Source organism: Canis aureus, chromosome 24 (assembly GCF_053574225.1).
Source record: "Canis aureus isolate CA01 chromosome 24, VMU_Caureus_v.1.0, whole genome shotgun sequence".
NCBI lineage: Eukaryota > Metazoa > Chordata > Mammalia > Carnivora > Canidae > Canis > Canis aureus.
In genome coordinates, this window is record NC_135634.1 from 7,027,282 (window position 1) to 7,046,512 (window position 19,231).

The 19,231-nt window shown below is 38.7% G+C and overlaps 2 long non-coding RNA genes across 5 annotated transcripts in view; one reads left to right on the plus strand and one right to left on the minus strand.

The window, feature by feature from the left end:
- The window catches only part of LOC144295701 (uncharacterized), an 86,574-nt gene that overhangs the window by 42,158 nt on the left and 25,185 nt on the right, over positions 1-19,231 (plus strand). The window lies entirely within an intron of this gene.
- The window catches only part of LOC144295700 (uncharacterized), a 153,347-nt gene continuing 139,495 nt past the window's right edge, over positions 5,380-19,231 (minus strand). For 2 of the 4 annotated variants that reach the window (XR_013362785.1, XR_013362783.1), the window contains 3 exons: positions 13,257-13,309; positions 11,027-11,215; positions 5,380-5,705 (listed from right to left, as the gene is read on the minus strand). This is a non-coding gene — a long non-coding RNA (uncharacterized LOC144295700). Of the gene's footprint in view, positions 5,706-11,026; positions 11,216-12,914; positions 13,310-19,231 lie in introns of those variants that run through there. The other 2 variants (XR_013362784.1, XR_013362782.1) reach the window with 1 other exon arrangement.

Genomic DNA, 19,231 nt, shown 5'->3' on the forward strand with positions numbered 1-19,231 from the left:
CCTCTAAAATCTTATCTTCAATATTACCTACTTTCTGATCATCACCTCCTATCAATAGGGAAGTGATCAAAACTAAAAAAATCCCCCAAACAGCTCATTATATCCCTACCATAGAATATACTACAAACATTAAAAAGATTGAAAGAGAGGTTTACACACCAAAGTAGAAGCCTCTCAAAGACATTAAGTAAAAATATCAAGTGATCATAAATAAGTACAGCAGGAATTATTTATGAAAAAGAGAGGAAATCCATAGCATAAATCTGTTATCTCTCTCTGTCTATCTATCATCTATCATCTATCACCTTCATGAGCATAGAAAATAGTCTGGAAGGATTCACAATACATTAACGGTTATCTTTGGCAAGAAGAGGGTGACAGTGATGACCAAGAGTAATGCCAACTTCTATAAAAAATGATTTTTTTAACCATGGGATTATATATTGATGCATTATTTCTGTAGTTAAAAACAAAATCAAAATAAATACTCTAATTATATACTGTCTTCCCCCTCCAAATCCTAATTAAATATTGATTAATAATAATTTATTTTGTAGATTAACTAGATATAAGAAACATATTGTTGCAATGTTAGATGATTGTATTCAGGAATGTATTATTTCTCTAGTCATTCATCAGTTTCTTTATGTGCTTCACTAAAATTGTATAATTTCATTATACATCCTACCTATTAAGTTTATTCTTACATCTTTTATATTTCAATTTTTATTGTTAAGAAACTTTTTTCCTGTGATTTTTTTAACAGGGTGCTAATTATAGGCAATCCATTAATATTGAGAGTTGTCTTAAGTTCTAACAATTTTTGGTTGACTATTTGTCCAGGAAGACAATCATATCATCTCCTGTTCACCTATCATAATTTAACATCTCTATGACTCAGTCTCCTAATCTTAAAAGGTGGGTAATTAAGAAACTCACATGGCAAATGTGCTGTGATGACTAAGTTAATATCTATAAAACACTAACACCTGTGCCCCGCAAATAGCTGTTGATGTGGTTACTGTTACATTTCGTGTTGGGATTCAGCATCCAGCACATTTCTCAGTCTTCTCTTTTATGATCAATATGTGCCAATTCATATTATTCTTTTGTTCATTCTTCTCTCCAGCTCATTTTGTTCCAACCAAAAGTTGTTAGGACAGTTTGGGTAAGACTCCCTTCACTATGCCCATGTCATTCCCTTGTAAGCATGAAATTGCCAGCCTATTGGTCCTTCTCTCACTTTCATCTTTCTTGCACCACATGTTGAATAAATTTCTCAATGACTCTGAGTATGGGAGGCATTCTTTTATTGTTGCCAGGGTCATTTGCACCTCTTCCCTCTTCTATTATTTTGGCACTTCAGTTAGCATTTGTAAGAGCTGGGTGATTAAATCACAAGTTCAGATTCTCATTTTGGACTAGAAATGACCTCTCTTTTCTTTTATACCCTAACTACTGTTTTTGATCTATTCAAGAACACCTGCCTCCCAATTATCCATAATACCTTCTCCTACACTTGGACATTTGTCCATAAATCCTCTCTTTCCCACTTTCCCCCCTTTATGTGCTTAAAATTTTCCAGATATTTTCTATTAGGAAAGGGTTATATGCAAACACTGTCAGAAGCACACTCAAGGTAAAGATCCTAATTAACACCCAAGTAGAAATCTCTTGCATGTCTAGTTCTGTGCCAAGAGAAATCAATCAGTGGTTAGAGCAGGAAATTAGAAAGATCAGTCTGAAACCAAACTCTGTCATCTTCTCCAGTTCTAATAACTCCTTGTCTCAATCTGTGAATTGTGCTTTGCTAAAATTACATTTCAGTAGTTACAACCAATAAGTATTTAATTCGTATCTATAAAAGCAAAAGAGAGCAATTTATTATTGATAAAATAAATTTTCCTCTTAATCCTTCACTGGCATTGCTAATGAATTACTTTGGACTAAAATTTTACTTTCAAAGAATCACCTTCTGAGTAGAATGGAGCACTTGCTGCATTAAAGAACCCAAGGGAAGAATTATTTGAGATCTATAATATAAAATCACTAGGGAGGAAATTTCACACATTATTTAGCTCCTCAAGTATTACCATCAGAAGGGCAAATTTGTGCAGGGACCAAATCAAAAGTCACACAAAAGTCTTTATTTGATTGACTAGATAAGGAAACCACATGGTTCTCAAATATCTAAGTCTCTTGACCGCCAAGGAATGGAAAACTTGTATTATTCTAGGATTAAAATTCCTTAGCACTGAGTTAAAACTTTCTTGGAATAGACTTCAAAAATGTGTTTGGTCTAGAAATGCTATTTCAAAGCAGAGTGACATTTTGCTTATAAGGTTTGCCAAGGGCAAAGGGCCATTAAGTACTTGTTTTCTTTCTTTTCCTTCTTTTTTTCCCTACTATTGTGATATTCTAAAAAAAAATCCATCTCACCTGTTGGTAGATTTCCATATTTCATTACATCAGGACCTCTACGTCAGCTTAGAGGAGGGGAAGGCATTTTACCAGAAAAGCTTTCCCTCCATATATATTCATTATATGCATATCTATATATATTTCATTGTATTCAGACTTATTTAATCACTTCAAATACTAAATGCTTTGGGAATGGCTCTAGTGGAAGCAGGGAGCAGACAATCAGAGATTCCAAGCCAAATCCAATCTGTGTTCAGAAGTTCCTAGATGATGCAATTGACCTAGACTTTGAACTCCATTTGTAGCATCTTTTTAGGGACTACACTAGATGATACTCTGGGATTTGTAAAAATTCTAAAGGGTCTTCTGTGAAAATGAAACGCCTATGGAAGTAGGTGGGAGAGTGAATAACTGAAATCCTTGCTCTCTCAACCTCACTCAGGATTAAAGGGAATTACAGGTTTACTGTTCACTGAAGAGAAACAAATGCCCCATTACACAGAAGGGATTAGGGCCTGGAGGAGCATCAAAACAACATTGCAGTTTGCCTTGGAGTACAGGGCTGAGAGACATAGACCGCATTAAAAACAAATTCCAGATGAACCAGAATTGCAAAATGAATGCTACCCAGAGTGAATAAAATTCTTTAGAACCCCTGTGTAATAATGAAATTAAAATCTTAATCCCATAAAGGATTTGAGGGGTTTGTCTCTGAGTTAACATAGGAAATATTCTTATCATTCAACGGAAGAGTCCCCTCCTGAATTTTATCAGCTTCTACAGTTCCGAAATCATAGACTATAATATAGAAAGAAAGGAAAAAGACCATCTGTCTTATAACAGGGAGAGCCACGTATGCTTTTCCTGAAAGGCAATACAGATGGGGACTTTGGAACACCCAGCATCTGCACCGTGAGTCAGTGTGGTGGGGGAAGCACTACATGAACTTCTACCTGCTGCCTCTGTTTCATGAATAGATATTAATACAGGTGTTCAGAAATGAAGAAGAGGAAGCCAAGATCATTTTCAAGGTTTTTTTTTTTTTACTGCATAATGTGTATGTGTGTTCACACATCACAATTTGAAATGAATGGGAAAGAAAATTTATAATCTTTTTGTTTGCTCTGCCCACAATCTAAATCTCCTTTAGACTATGACTTCAAAGTGGACTGCTAAAGAAATCATAAAAGGAATAAAGCCAAGGAAATTAAAATTGACATGTGAGTAGAGCTCTAAATATAATTTATTTAGTCAATCAATAAATGTATTTTGAGCACACACATATGAAGGGACTGTTCAAGACATTATGAAGATGAAAAAGGATCACATGCAGATTCTGTTCGTGGTGGTTATTCTTTCGAGCACATAATACATATAAACAAATAATAGTTTGTATATGCAAATAATGTATATAAAGAAACAATATAAACAAATAATCATCATGCAAAGTAGATGGTTATAAATGTCATGAGAAAGATGTAAATAATGTCTCCTGGAATTTCAGAAGAGAGATTTTCTGTATTGAGTGAGGGGACAGGTGATCGTAAAGAGGCCTTTCATCCGGACCTCGGGGTGGATGACCTTTGGACATCTTTAGGCTAGAGCACAGGAAGGTAGAATTCAGTGGGGTTTTGCCAACACTGTGTAATCTAATCTAAGGACATGCTCAGGCATAACTGTAAAATGATGGAATTAGCTTTTTGTTCTTTCTTAGCTTCTCTTTCTCTACACTAACTAAATGACCAACTTGATAATTTGACAAACTAACTCATGCTAATGCATTAATGGCTAATAAGGGTGAAATTCTGCTTTCCCCAGCTACTTATGTTTTAACATGCTTTAACTCTTATTACTGTAAAACAGTTATTCATTATATAAATGACTTCAGCTATAACCTGGGCTGAAATCTGTGGAGATGTGTTTCTCTTTTTCCATTTTAATTTCTAACTCCCTTTTCATTTGTAACTTAGGACAGGGCAGCCTACATAGCCCCATACTTGCTAGCACTGCTTCATTATGACAAAGCCAGGATCTGGATCTACTGGGATCTAAACTTAAACATTAGGTCTATGGCCAGAGACCAACCTCAGTGACCTGTGGGTTGGCATCTCTTAAGCTTGATGGAACCATAGGGAGACAATTTAGATGTATTGCCTATTACTATTTTAAAAACATGAGCCAATACCAATAATTGATATTGTTAGTATTAGACAAAGCAAAAACTGGAGGATGAAAGATGGGAGGGGAGGGGAGAACAAAGGTGACATATAGAACAAAGGTGATGCTTTTCTGATTCTGAGCAAAGAGCCAAATAGAGTGAACAATGCCATAGATTTGGAAGTCCTGTTCTTTGTGCAGGAGGTGGAACTGGTAAGGTCACAGTGTTCATTTGGGTTTCTGCATGCCCATCATGGAGTTATCTGGGGCAAAGCTAAGGTTATATGATTCTAAGTGCTGGAAAGAGGGTAATATACAGTTTTAGGCAAATATGGAAATTATTCTTATTAATTAGGCAGAATGAATAATGTTAATAAAAGATAAAGCAATGCTCTTCCTCTCAGATATATCCAGGTCGTCTTCAAAAGACCCTTGTATATCTTTATGTTTATAGTATCTTCTGCTGGAATGGAGCATTTGGCCAGGTTCCAATACATGGTAGACCTATGTCTTTTTTTTCTCAACACACAGAATTCTAACTTTACATCCTCTTATATAGACACTGTTTGGTGTCTGTCCAACTTTCATATCACTTTTTCCTCACTAATTCAGGCCTGATCCTGTTTGGACAGCAGCGTGCCCAGGGCAGAATCCATTGTGATTGGTTGAACTCTCAGCCAGGCATGACCATCTATTTTCCCCTTGCCAAAGGCTGGTTTGGGGTTGGCATATGACTTAGATCTGGACAATAAAATGTAAAGGAAAATCTGCTAGGGCTTTTTTTTTTTTTTTTAATTTTTATTTATTTATGATAGTCACAGAGAGAGAGAGAGGCAGAGACATAGGCAGAGGGAGAAGCAGGCTCCATGCACCGGGAGCCCGACGTGGGATTCCATCCCGGGTCTCCAGGATCGCGCCCTGGGCCAAAGGCAGGCGCCAAACCGCTGCGCCACCCAGGGATCCCCTGCTAGGGCTTTTAGGAAAGTTTTTTTTTTCCTTTGATTAAGATGCATGAATGGCATTAAAAAAAAATTCTTGTGCTTTAATTTTCTTTCCTGCTTGAGGATGTGATTCTTGGAGGCACAGACAATACACATTTTGAGGCTAGGAGAAGCATAGTGGACACACTGAGGATGAAAGGGCAGAAAGATAAAGTCACTGATAACATTACTGAACCATGAACTCAGTATTCATGAACCATGAATTGTTTAGTAAGCAATTCATTGGTTTATGATTTAATTCATTCTCATTGTGATATTCTTTTACTTGTAATTCAATGCATTGAAATGGACATTTACACTGAGATGTCAGCTGTGGAGCTGGGAAAAGCTGTGGATTAACAAGAGAGCTTCAAAGGGTGGCCACCAAATAGTAACACAGTTGAGATGACATTTGTTTCTAAAAATAGATCACCGCTCTTTGCCATCTTCTACAGTGCAGAACACAACTTTCAGTTCTCAATTTTCCAAAATGGCTAGACCTTATCTCATAATGGGGTGTCATGGACTTCCTTCATTCTTCTACCTCTCTCACTCCTCCTTCTACGTCACAAGCTGTTCCTTATTCACAGATTAGCTCTTCTCTGACTTCTTCACTGTGATCCTCTCCCCTGTACCCCCTTTCTCATAGCAACCTCATCTACTACCTGAACTTTAGTTCTCTTGTCCTTAAAAAGCAACTCTTCAACTTTGTTACCAACTTCCTTTTGCTGCTCCACAGATAAAGTTTCAATTGCCTAAGGCCCATTTCTTACTTGGTATTCCACCAGTGGTACAAACACAAATATATGCTGAACCAAAATAATCATCCCAATATGAGTATCTACTCTAGTCCCTGAGGTTTCAAGTCATTTGGTACTTCCTTCTCCCATACTGCATCTATACAACTCACTGCTATCAATTCTACCTCTGAATTCCCTCACTTACTTCTTCACTCCTCTCCATCTCTCTCTTCCCTCTAGTCTAGCTCAGCACCAATCCTACCTGGACCTCTGTAACTCAAGTCCAGAGATTTTAAAGAAATTTCCATCCTGTAGTCCATCTTACCCACAGTTGCCATAGTGTGCCTCCTTACTTAGAAGTTTTCAAAAGCAGCCTTTCCTTGTGAATGAAGGATTAACTACTCACCGGGGTACTAAAGCTCCTCCACTCCCACCAGGAACATAGTTAACTTATCCTTTTAGCCTTATATCTTGCTATTTGTCTATTCATTTTATGTGTCCATAGTTAAACATGACCAATGACACTATTGTTATTACTATTATCGGCAACAACCACTGCTACAATTACTTAGCTCTTATGTTACCATGACTATGTAATACTCCCATCTAGCTTAATGGTGAACATTTATTGAATTCTTAATATGTGCCAAGAACTGTGCTTAAGCATTTTCATTCAACGTGTAGTGACAAAACAATCACTAATCACTGTAATATGTTCAGCAAATAACAATGGTAAAATGAAACAGACTGGGAGTTGCCTTCTACACTCTTGGAGTTTATTGCCTCACTCCTCTTCTCTATTTCATTTTTGTAATAATATTCTGGAAGTAGGTATTGTGTAATCAACATCCTTTTACAGATGAGGAAACTGAGGCTCACAGAGTTTTAGTAACCCATCCAAAGACTTAGAGAAAAGACATCCAGCTTCTAGACCTCGCCTGTTTCAGACTCTGATGCTATCCACACTCCCTTTCTCCACCTTTTTCTTGACTCTTGCCTTCATGCCCATCCACTGGCCACAGATCCTTCAAGGGAGGCATAATGTTGTATTCTCTTTGTAGCCCACTTGTCACCTAGCACAGTTGACTAGCATCTTTACAGCTCAATGCATGTTTTGAGGTTAAATGAAATCATCACCCCTTAGAGGCCTAATTTCATAGTCAGGCTCTCTCACTTCTGAGCAAGGGCCTCTCCCAGAGTGATCAATGATCAATGACTCTTAACTGTCTGAAATAGAAAACAATATACCACATCCACAGCTTCTGTTTGTTTTTGTTTTTGTTTTTGTTTTTGTTTTAAGATTTCATTCATTTATTTGAGAAGGCATGCACACACATGAGAGAGTACAATCAAGGAGGGAGGGGGATAAGGAGAGGGAGAAGAAGACTCCCAGCTGAACAGGGACCTGGGGCTTGATTCTAGGTCCCTGAGATCATGACCAGAACTGAAGGCAGATGCTTATCTGACTGAGCCACCCAAGTGCCCCTCACCCACAGCTTCTAATACAAGATTTCATTGGTTCATCTGTTCCTGTGCTTAATAAGCAAGATTAACATTCACTGCATATTCAATTGTTAAGACAGTGTTACCAAATCCCATGTTCATTCTGCTTTCCAGTACACACTACTACACTCTGCTAATATTTCATCATGTTCTGCTACAATGCATTAAGTGCAGGACTGGTGACATTTATTTGGAATCAGACACCTGTTATCAATTTGGAGTGTGGCGTATATATCCTGCTTCAAACTGTCCAGGGGCCAATGGAGATGAATGAGGCATAGTTAATGTCCTTGCTGCTTTGTATAGCTCCTCTTTACATATAAAACCGTGGAGAAATACCCTGCTAAATATAGTCTTAACACAATCATCACAGAAAGAATAATCTTTAATACAAATAATAGTGCTTTTGTTCATCTGGCTTCATTCATCACCACCTCTCATAGGACTTACATGACATTTCCTTTCATTCTTTCAGATTTGACAGCACATAACTCCTAGTATCTCCAGTTAAGAGAAGGAGAAGTTGAGGGTGAATTCTAACAGTATCAAATATCATGCCGTAGTCCATGATAATTGTAGATTATTCCAAGAATGCATATATTGAGGGCAGAATGTGGATCAACCATTCTGCAAATATGTATTGAGTATCTATTGTCCAGGAACAATCTTCTGTGCTGGGGATACCAAAATGAACAAGAGGGACTACCTTCCCTCAGAAAAACTACAGTCTATAAGGGAAGCCAGAGCACCAGTCAGGCTCCAATGTGCTATCATAATTCTGTTGATAAGATGAAGCCAAAAACTATGGAGGCACCTGAAAGGGACACTTTAGTTTGGAAACTCAAGAGAACTTTGCAGAAGAATTGGTAGCTAGGCTGCAGAAGTGGGGAAAGCACATACAATAAACCAAAGGTTAAAAAAAGAAAAAAGCACTTGAGGAGATATAAGAACCCAGAGATAAATGATAGTATATGAAGAAGGTGAATGGAGACTAAGAAAAAAAATGTGTATTCTTAGAATCCGGAATTAGGGGAACCTGGGTGGCTTAGTCAGCTAAGTGTCTGTCTTTGGCTCAGGTCATGATCCTGGAGTCCTGAGATCAAGCCGGTCCTGCTCAGTGGAAAGCCTGCTTCTCCCTCTTCCTCTGCCCTTCCGTGGCCCCTGACTCATACTTTCTCTCTCTCTCAAATAAATAAATAAAATCTTAAAAATAGGAATCCAGAATTATTAGCCTCCATTGAAATTTATCACCCTTGAATTCAGAGATGCCAAATAAGACTATCATTCATTCAACCTGTCTAAAGTAATTTTCATTACAGCAAATTAAATTTAGCCACATAGTCTTTGACACTCCTCCTATGAAGAAGTGTAGCCTATGCCCCATTTCCTTGAGTCTTACCAGGCTCTATGACTGCTTTGGCCAATAAAATACAATGGGAAGTGACAAGTGACAACTTCTAGGCCTAAGCCTCAAGATCCTGGCAGCTTCCACTTTCTGTCTCTTGGAATTTTTACTTTTGGACTCAAGTGCTCTTATTTCAAGGAAACCCAAGAGACTCTAAGACCTCAGCCAGGAGCCCCAGCTGAGCTTCCATCTGACAGTCAAAACCTGTTTGCCAGCTATGTGTGAGAGCCATTTTAAAAATGGATCCTCCACCCACAGCCAGCCATCCCAGCTGACACTGCATGGAGTAAATACAAACCATACCTTCTAAGCCCTGCCCAAATTGCAGATTAATAATTTAAACCACTAAATTTGGGGATGATTTGTTACACAGTGATAGGTAGTTGGAACTAGCTTGCTACTTTAAGAAACTGGTGTTTGACTATCAATGCAGCTTGTGTTGATGAGCCCATAGAGATATTAGAGCCATTGCTATTTGTGGTACAGACCTCCTTCTATCCTAGTGGGTCACATGTTAAATAAAAGTAGTTATAAAGGATGATGTGGCTGAGAGGTCTCATATAACTCTCCAGTTATATAAAATATGTTCATATAAGAGTCATATAAAAGAACTATGCCAGATGCTGTCATTCAGATTCTCCATTGTAATCAACCAGACAATAATCCCAGCTGAAATAAACACATGTTTGCAATTAGACTCTATTGATAATAATTGGGAACACAGTATACTCCAAGCATAATTTCTACTCATTGCTATTGAGATTCTAAAAGATCATAGTGAGAATGAGAGATAGTCAAGAATAATTTTTTTAAAAAGCCATCTTCTGTATATGGGGTCTTGTAAACCCACCTCACAAAGTTTTCAGGAGAATTAATGAGATAGTGCTTATAAAGTCCTCGGAATCCTGCAGAACAAAAATTATAAACCTATAGAAAATATAGTCAGTATCAATTGATCGTTCTGAAAGCTATTTTTAAAGGAAGAAAATCAATATAAAAATTTAATAAGCCAAGAAACACATATTGCTAATAATTTGGTTTGTTTCTGTGACAGCCATCCTCCCAGTCACCCAGGCTTGAAATCTGTGTCTTACTTCTAAAGACAATTGCAAAAAAATTAGAATCTGTCTCCAAATTATCTTTGCGTCTGCTCTGTTCTGTCCTTTTCCACTGCCACTTATCCACTTCAGTGTCTCAACACCAATCCTATTATAATCACTCCTAACTGGTCTCCCTGAATCCAGTTTCTCTCCTTCCCAGGTCAACTTAGACAGTTTCCAGATTCATTTTTGTTTATATCACTCCTCCACTTAAAAATCTTACGTTGTTTCCTATTGTCTTAGAATAAAGCCAAACTCAGAACAGGGTATCATGGCTTCTAAGGCACATCCAGAAAGAAAAAAAAAAATGTTAAAGGCAAGGTGAAGGTCCTAGTGGGAAGCTAAGAGTTTTCTAGGGACCAAGACAGAATGCTGTGGAGATAGTGCTGCCCCAGCTGTTTTCCACACCATATTGTAATCACCTGATCTAAAGGGGAAAAAAGAATGATCCCTTCCTACACAGAGACTGAGGAGTAGGGTAACATCCTGTCCATTTACTTAATCAGGCTCCTGCAGGTGGTAAGTCCACAAGTTCTCCCACGATCTTTGCAGTTAAAGGTATAGTCATAATAAGTCTATAGCTAGAAATTATTCCCTGCCTTATTACTCAAGTAGGTACATTTTGAGTATTACTTACTTTGCTCAAGTAGGTACATTTTGAAGAGACAGAAATGAAAGAAGGAACTCACATTGCTCTGGAAGATAATGCTAGACACTCACCAAAATTTGAATGCTATCTGTGGTGCTACCAAAACCAGCTAAGGAAATGTTTCTTTCAGTGCTCACTAAAGAAGTCTCAAACTGGAGGCTCCTGGTTGCATTTAAGTGGGATCCAACCCAGTAGATCTGTTATACAATGTTTACATTTTTTAATGCAGTGCCAAGATTTTGAAAACCTGGAATTGTCATCTGGAAAAAAAAAAAAAAAAAAGGTTGATTTCCAGTGTCCTTTGTACAAAAAAAACAAAAACAAAACACAGGAGATGAAAATGTTGACCCATATGATCAGAATCCTTAGGAGCTAGATGTGGGCCGCATCATTAGGACAGGGTACATATGGCAGATTTGGCCAAATTCTCCATCTAACATGCTTCACTCATTCATGTACTTCCCTCAAGAAGTAATCAAGTTTGCATCTACTGGTTAAGCTGTTTGGTCTCTGAGAATTCAGGTTTGCCCTTGGAAGGAAGTGTGTGTGGGAGGGGGAAGGGCAGAGACAGAGACAGAGGGACAGAGAGAGTGACAGAGAGAGAGCAAGAGAGCAAACCAGTGGAGCTCAGTAGACTCAATTTGTTAGGGGTACCCCCAAGGTGTTTCAAAAGCTACTCCAATCCTAGTTCTTGAGCACCACCACCTCATCTACAACCTCCATAACTCAGACTTGGAGAAATATGATTCTTAGATTAGAAAATGTATTCCATTGTCTGGGGGTAAAGGGAGAGTGACAAGCCTGGAGGACAATGAGATGACCAAATCAACTCTTATGAAGGAGTAGGGCTTTCCAGAAGTTCAGGAGATGATTTGTTCTGTAGAAGCTTGTAAAGGCAGGTGCCCTCATGGAGTAAGGAGAACTCCAGGGGCAGTAGAACAAGGTTGGCAGCTGGAGTGCATCTGAGAAGGGCTTAAAATCTTTTTTTTTCTTAATGCCTCTTTAGCAGGTTCCACGCCCATCTCAGGGCTTGATCTTATCACCCTGAGATCATGACCTGAGCTGAAATCAAAAGTTGCATGTTTAACCAACCAGGGAGGGGCTTAAAATATTGGGTGATATTTTTTACTGGGCTTTAGGAAAAGTCAGATTTAACATGGAGTTCAACATACTCTCTGCCATATGTTGTCTTTCCTCCAAAGCTTCAGAGAAGGCTGGCAGAAGACAGTGTGCTAATAAGTTATGGAGGAAGGTAAGGGTAGAGATATCCAAATCAGAAGGGTGTCAAAAACGGATTCATACCACCACCAACTCCCAGTTGAAGAGACTGATGCTGCTTTTCTCTTGTTCAATAATGGAACCTCTGATCTGTAGTTGGGCACATGGTGTCTATGTTTTGTAGCCTCACTTGTAGCCAGGTATGAGCCTCGGATTAACAATGGTCAGTGAGGTGTAAGTATAAGTAATGTGTACAACTTCCTAGATGTGTCCTTAAATGGAGAACAATATGCATTTTCTTTCCTCTTTGTCCATCCTACTGCTTAAAATGTAGATAGAATTTAATCTTCAAGTGATGGTAGAATGTCAACAGAGAGGAATCCTCATTCTCTAGAGGACTCACAGAATGGAACTATCATTTTAACTCTGGATTGTCTACCTCCAACTATTGCATGAAAGAGGAATAAGGTTCTGACTTGCTTACATGTGAACTTTCAGCCTAGCTGATACACTTTCTCAAAAGAGTCCCAAGTTTGAGTGATGGAAAACTGAGACAGTTACATGTGTTGGTCTCCTCTACCTGTATGGTAGGTCCTTGAGGGAAGGGACAATGTCCTGAACATTCTTGTGCCCCATCCTTTAACAACTTGCTTAGCATGCAGTGTTACCATAGTAGTAGGTTCTTTTCCCACTCAATACTGTTCACCAAACAGCCAAACCACAGACAATATTTGATGGCAGGCAGGTAATTTATTCAATGACCAGGGAATGGAGAGGGAGCTCCTGCTCTAAAGGTACCTTCTCCCCAGTTAGGTCTCATGGTCACGGTTTCATGGGGTTAAGGTAATTAACGGGCCAAGAAGCAAGAAGACTTGGAGTTTTGGTTGGTAGGGAGGAAGAGGCTTCCTGGAATCAGAGTGCCACCTTTTTCTTCTCATGAATATGCATGATCAGATCTGTCAAGGTGCTAGTAGGTGTGTGTTTTATTATAGTCAGATGGTAATGATCTCGAGGTCATCTGGAGGGTTAGCATGGTGTCCAAATTGGATCAAACCTGTCAACAAGTGGGTCATAGAGGCTTACTTGGAGCTTGTGGCTTCTGACACCCCACCTTAGATTCTGGAGGCAGGCTGCACCTGGAAGCAGGGGTAGAAAATGGGATTATTGTGGCTTGTTAGGCAGTCCCTGGTGACAGTAGTAGTTGTCTTATGAATGTTTTGAGAATGAGTAAATGTATGATTGAATGACCAAATGAACAAAATAATAATATATTCTCTCTTCTGTGAAGTTTGGATCCCAACTCTCTAATTAGTACACTGGGCAATGACTTCAAGATGGGAGAATTACATAAGAGCCACACTAAAGCCTCCAGTTCAGTTCCAGATTGCATGGGGTCCTCAACAGATATTATTCATATCTGAACCTGAGCTACCAAATTCCTCACCCTTGTGTTGACTATTCAATCAGCTTAGCTCTGAACTCCATTACTTCCCTTGTCTCCCCCTCCACACAAAACCCCCTTTTTGGTGTAAATTGTTCAGTTAAATAGATCCCTCCTTATTTCCCAGTGGAATCATGGTTTCCCCATGGTGACACCAGAGAGTCCAATGTTCCTCCAGGAAGGCCTCTCCCCCTTCTGACTCAATGAGGAAAGAGAAGGTGTTCATTCTTCTCAGATATTTCTGGCCTATTGTGCCAGGAATTATTTCTGTGCATTCATTCTCTCAATATTTCAGCTCCTGAAATGTGTACCACTTCTCCACACTACACAATCCATAACTAACTGTGTAACCATGTGTAAGAATTCAAACTTACCACAACTATGTGCTAGAAATGTTACACAGGTAATTACAATAAATCGTTTTAATAATGTTGTAAGTTACTACTGTTCCTTTAACATAGTTAAGTAAACTGAGGCTCAGAGAGGTTAACAGCCTTCTCAGGCAACAAGGGGTGGAACTAAGATTCGATCCCAAGTCTGCTTGATGTCTAAATTGCCTTGAAGCGAATAAAATTTAAAGACATTATATAAGAAAACTGTTGATCCTGAAACAACTTTAATATCCGATGACTGCTCACAGAACTCGTTTCCTAGCAAACACATTTTCAACTCAGATTCACTACTGATATGTGCAAAAAGGCAATTGCCAAGGTTTCTTCATTAAAATATTCCATCAAAGGTATTTTTGGTTATGTGAAATTTGCATTTGATTTCAATAAAATGTATTTTTTATGTTAGGAAGAAAAACAAAGGCTCACCTTAAACATTTCACTTAAATTTACCATATTTCTTAAGTTTCAAAAAAAAAAGTCTATTTACAAGGGTGGGCCGGAAATCTCACCAGAGACAGAGAGATCATGGATGAGGCCACAGAGGGTCACATCAAAGCACAGAAACTTGACCTCCTGAGGCTCACATTCTGTTTTGAGAGTTTTGCCTATGTCTTCCTGTCTCCCAAATATTCCTGCTGAATATCCACGTCCTCCTCTTGCTTCTTTTAGCTCTCCTGTTGTCCAAGGAAAGCTGGGTGCATTGTTGCCTGATTTTTAATCCCCCTCCTTCTCATCCTCATTTTCTTTTTTAATTTTTTCAGAGGCTTTCTTTCTTTTTCTTTCTTTCTTTCTTTCTTTCTTTCTTTCTTTCTTTCTTTCTTTCTTTCTTTCTTTCTTTCTTTCTTTCCTTTCTTTCTTTCTTTCTTTCTTTCTTTCTTTCTTTCTTTCTTTCTTTCTTTCTTTTTCTTTCTTTCTTTCTTTCTTTCTTTTTCTTTCTTTCTTGTAATCATTTCTCTGAGTTCTCTCTCAGGGGCTCAACACATGTTGAGTTCTACCAGAGGGCAGAACTCCCTCTAAAATGAGGGCAAGCCCACTCTCTCCACAGGCCTCCACTAATGGCATCTTGGCCAACAAGAGCCTTATGTTCTCTGGAGATCTCACAGGATCTCCACTTTTGTATAAAATTTCAGATGAAAATATTTTTATCAGTACAAACATGATCAGAAGCCACCATATTGCTTTGAGATGAAGAATCAAAGAAATGCAAATAATCCTAAATAGAAAAAAGAGAGGTAAGTCAAAGAAATTCTCACCAATCAGTATCATATTAACTCCTTCTTTGTACTCAAAGCATGACAACTCATATAACTTGTTTCCAATAAACCAATGGGGATTATATCTTCAATAATGAATGTGTCATAGTGAATTTGTGGGTAGAATAAAGGTTTTGTATAGCACATTTTCTACTATACTGAAACCCAAGAACAAAGTCTGACCTCTATAACCACTGTAGAGAGTATTAGAGTTAATATTTTTAAAGAATTTAGTACATGTGAGACACTGTTCTAAGGACTTTATGTAAATTAACTCAAATGCTCACAATTGTCCCATAAGGTAAGTGCTATTATGCCTGCTTTATGGAGAAGGAAATGGAGGGAAAAGTATGCACCTAGTACACTCCAGAGCCAAGATTCAAACTTTGATAGTCTGGCCCCAAAGTCTGTGCTTTCAAACAGTAATTTCTAAATTTTCCTTGAATACACACATACAGACAGACAGACAGACACACACACACACACACACACACAGTCATACTCACATCAAAAAGAGGGAATTCTGAAGCGTGGAAAGTTTAAACTTTTTAAGCTTAAAGGGATATCATTTTGATTGAGACTCCTGCCTTCAGAGAGCATTTAGTACTGTAAGAGCCATGGCTACTAAACTACTTTCACATGTCTTTCCTAAAAACAAGATCCTCAGTTACTTAACCACAGTACAATTATCAAAATGATGACATTAACATGATTACAATATTGGTACCTAGCATATGGACCTTACTTAGACATCACCAATTACCAAAATCATGTCTTTAAAGCAAAAGAAAATCCAAAAACATGTATTGCATTCAGTTGTCAAATCTTTTTAGCGCTCTTTAACCTGGGATATTTTATAAGTCTTGCGTTTTCATTTTATGCCATGGGCATTTTAGTAGAATGCACACCAGGTATTTAGTAGTCTGTTGTTGTTTTTTTTTAAGATTTTATTTATTTTTCCATGAGAGACACAGAGAGAGAGGCAGAGACACAGGCAGAGGGAGAAGCAGGCTCCTTGCAGGGAGCCCGACGTGGGACTCGATCCCTGGACTCCAGGATCATGCCCTGAGCCGAAGGCAGTGCTAAACTGCTGAGCTACCCTGGCTGCCCCATTTTTTTTTCTTTTAAAGATTTTATTTATTTATTCATGAGAGACAAAGAGAGAAGCAGAGACATAGGCAGAGGAAGAAGCAGGCTCCCTGTGAGGAGCCCGATGCAAGACTGCAAGACTTGATCCAGGGACTCCAGAATCACACCCTGGGCTGTCTGATGTTTTTGCAGGATCAAATTTGGGATATATGTTTTGGTGTCAGATACATTTAATTATCATTTTATTTCATTTTACAGAGGAAGAAGCTGAAGCACAGAGAGGCAATTTCCCAGGGTCACACAGCCTCTCGGTGGCAAAACCAAGTTCATATCTTGGTCATCAGCCAAAGTCCGGGGTCTTGATCCCTCACCCTTACACTCACTTGGGAAGGACATTAGAATTAATGTGTAATTATTATAATATTATTAAATATTATGTGCCAAGCAGGCCCCACCTCAGGCGAATTAAATAAAAATCTCTGGAGATGGGTCCAAGTTCTATGCTCCATTTTTTTAACACCCAAGTAAGTATAATATATGTCAAGATTACAAATCACCATAATAAAAATTTTAACTTTCTGTTGCTCCTAAGAATGAGAGGGACTTCTTAGGAAGTTAGCCAAAAACATAGGTTATTACCACAGTCTTCTCTTTCAGGATATGACCACCTAGGATAGGATCTTAAATCAGTGCCTTCAGGTTACAGCACTAAAACCCCATTTCAGAACCCTTATATTTGCTTTTTCTAAACTCAGTCTACACTCGAACCTCTCTAGATCCCTACAACATTACCCAACTCTTCATTCATTCTCAGAATACCTTATGTTCAGATTTATTTCCACTCCCAGATTGAGACTCTCTGTGAGACCAGAGACCACATCTCGTTCATTTTGGAATGCCCCAAATCAATTACAGTGATACTTCACACCCAGCTGGTGCTGGTGCTCAGTAATAAATGTTTTGCTAAGTAACTTCAACTTAAGTTTTGCTTTTGCCCTCTTAGAGCCTTAAGAGATTTTATTAGACATTACCTTGAACTCAGTATTTCACCCTAAAAGATTAGCATCAAATGCAAGGTTGAAGATTTTGCTGTGTGCTTTCCTTCCATAACATTTATGGCAGTGGAAAATATGACATGTCTTGCATGAATCCCTGGGGTGACCCACTGTCACAGATCCTGTCTCCTAAGACGTATATGTTTATTGCTTATCTTTGTCTTATTCCTAAATCAGCTCTTCCTAAAACTTTTAAAGTGAAAATCTAAAGATCTTTGGTATGTTGTTTTGTAAAAGACTCAAAATGGGATTTAAAAACGTATATCTGTCAGGTTCTTGTCCACCTATTTATTTACTCCTCCACATCCAATGGGGGCCCTGAGACTATGATACCACATGAGTTCCTAAAATCTTAGGAGGATGTGGACAACACTTAGGCCATGGGGCTTACAGTTCTGAAGAAGCAGGCTCAGAAGCAGACTAAGTGTCCATGTGACATCTGAGACAAGTGTGAGGTTTTTAGTATAGTGTCAGCCACAAATGATTACTATTATTGTGCTTGTTGAAACAAAGTAGTCTGTTCACATATACATTTCTACACCATATACCATCTTGGTCTACCGCTCAATATCACATCCAACAGGTTTCCTTTCCCAGTGAGTTCTGAAGTCCCTGTAATAGGAAGGAGTCCTGTGTAAAATCCTTTTGTTTATGTAAAGCTTGTTTGATGTACCTTCACATCCCCCTTGGATGATTGAAAACTCCTATTATCACTAACAGACTAAGCTGGTGTTTTTGAAAGGTAATGAACTTCATTCTATTGACATAAAGCCGTGAGGAGAGAAGGTCCTGGGAGATGAAACTCTCAGGTTGTGAGCAGTTTCTGTTTCTGTGGCTGCAGCCTGGCTCTAATGATCGGGGTCGGGGGAGTCACTGCAGAGCTACTTAATGGTTGCGTCAGGCTCTCTCTGCCTGGAGCAGCCCCAGTGCCTCTCTTCAGCCTCTAATGAACAGTGCTGTGGGCAGGCAGGGGTGATTCATGGGGCTCCTGCCTCATTAGAATGTCAAGCAAGGCTCAGCTGCCTCAAATCCCTTGTGCAAGTAGGCAGGCTGAAATTATAAATAAATGCATTGGCGAAAGGTTAGTGTATATTAGTGTATATAAACTAACTCTTCTGTTTTCTCTGAATTGAGTTGGCTTTACTCTTTCTAGTATATATGTCATTTAGTACCAAGTTCATTATACAAGAAATTTAACTTAATTAAGTTATAACTGAATTTAATTTCTATTTCAAGCCCACATTCTTTCAAGATCACTCATTAAGCTTTTCCTTTTGATTGGCATCTAGAGGATGAGGTGCCTATAATAATGAGACATGGAGAGGAGTGTCTACTTAGCAGGTGTTGTCCTTGCTACACACTGCCAACCTCTGATGGGTCTTTTTTCTTGTCTAATCTTCAGGTACCAACCTTGGCAGGTCCCTGTTCCAGTATCAGGGCCCTTTATGCCAATAACCTGTGCTGAGAATGTCTGGCTTCATAAATATTCTACTGCTTCCCAAACACACATATGCAAGAATTCTCTGAGGCGGTCTCTGGTCCATCTGCTTGGGCACCTCAGGCTACAAGCATCTTTCAGCCTGCCCTAAAAAAGAGAATCTGATTCTGGTTATTCAAACAGAAAAAAGGAGGTGCCTCACAGAATTAATGGACACTTAAAGATTTACATGCCCAAACCAGCAAAGACAAAGCAGTGGGAACCACAAGGTGGACACTTAAATGACTAAGGCTGTGTCCTGTGCTCTTATGTTAGCTATAGAGTGAGATTACTTAACTCTTTTATCTTCTGTAAAGGAAAGTAATGAATTAGTGCTCTCCAGAGGTGAAT